Genomic DNA, 1,039 nt, shown 5'->3' with positions numbered 1-1,039 from the left:
AGCTTTGGGGTTTCCCTGTGCATCTAAAAGTGATGTTTACACTAGACTGAGAGTATCAAGTGTGCAACAGCATCTCGTCTAGGATAATGTAGTCGACTTCGTGCAAGAAATACGCAGCTGCTGCTGACACCAGCGTGGGCCTTTTCCAGGCAGAGGGTCTTGTGGGCGTGAAGGTACCTGAGAAGGTGTATCTGTGCCTGCATGTGAGAATGAGGAAGGTGTAGCTGTCGTGTCCGCTTTTTCCCTAAATGAGGAGGGGGGGAGGGTCCCCTCTAAACAACGACCAGCGGTAACAGCAACATGCATGGTGTGAACACTGGCCATGGGCTCCGCTCAGCCGTGGGCCCTCCGTCTGGGCTCTGCTACCTGTGCCGTGTGCAAATGCCGCCCGCCTGGAGGCGGAGGCGAGGAGGACTCTGGGCGCTCCAGGCAGCTCCTCTCCCCACCACCTTGCCCAGGTGGGCTGTGGCCCTCTCCTCACCTCTCGCCTCACCAATGCCGGGCCAGGGCCTGGACGTGAACGTTACATCTGGCTGCCCTGGGCGGCAGGAGGGAGTGGTACCCGGATGGGCCTGCTTGCCTCTGAGTCTCCGTGGAAACAACACAAGAGGAGGGAGTCCTCAAAACCATGAAACTTCACGGAAGCAAGTCCGTGCCACACACACTCTGCCTGTGCCACTCCATCCCCGGCACTGGGGAACTGGGGCACGGACGGGGTGGCCAGGGGCCACGGGAGATCGCTTTCCTGCCATGCCTGAGCTTCCTTGTTTGTAAAGAAGGGAGAAGGCAAACGCCTTCCTCCTAGTGTTGGCGAGAAGGGTAGGAAGGTGAAGATAAGGGCTTGAAGCATGCTTTGTAAGGGCTAAATCATCGCCGTCCTCAGCTTCATCCTCACCATCACCACTGTCATCCCCAACATCATGCCCACCATCATCCCCAAATTCATCTTCACCTTCATCCCCACCATCATCCCCAACATCATCCCCACCTTCATCCTCACCTTCATCCCCACCATCATCCCCAACATCATCCCCACCTT

At 57.4% G+C, this 1,039-nt stretch overlaps 1 protein-coding gene across 1 annotated transcript in view; it reads right to left on the bottom strand.

Moving 5' to 3' along the window:
- Nucleotides 1-1,039, bottom strand: part of ST3GAL1 (ST3 beta-galactoside alpha-2,3-sialyltransferase 1) — a 69,453-nt gene that overhangs the window by 28,167 nt on the left and 40,247 nt on the right. The window lies entirely within an intron of this gene.

The sequence above is a fragment of the Condylura cristata genome, unplaced genomic scaffold, assembly GCF_000260355.1.
Source record: "Condylura cristata isolate star-nosed mole 26May11 unplaced genomic scaffold, ConCri1.0 scaffold00009, whole genome shotgun sequence".
NCBI classification, from domain to species: Eukaryota; Metazoa; Chordata; class Mammalia; order Eulipotyphla; family Talpidae; genus Condylura; species Condylura cristata.
This window is presented reverse-complemented; position numbering and strand designations above follow the sequence as displayed.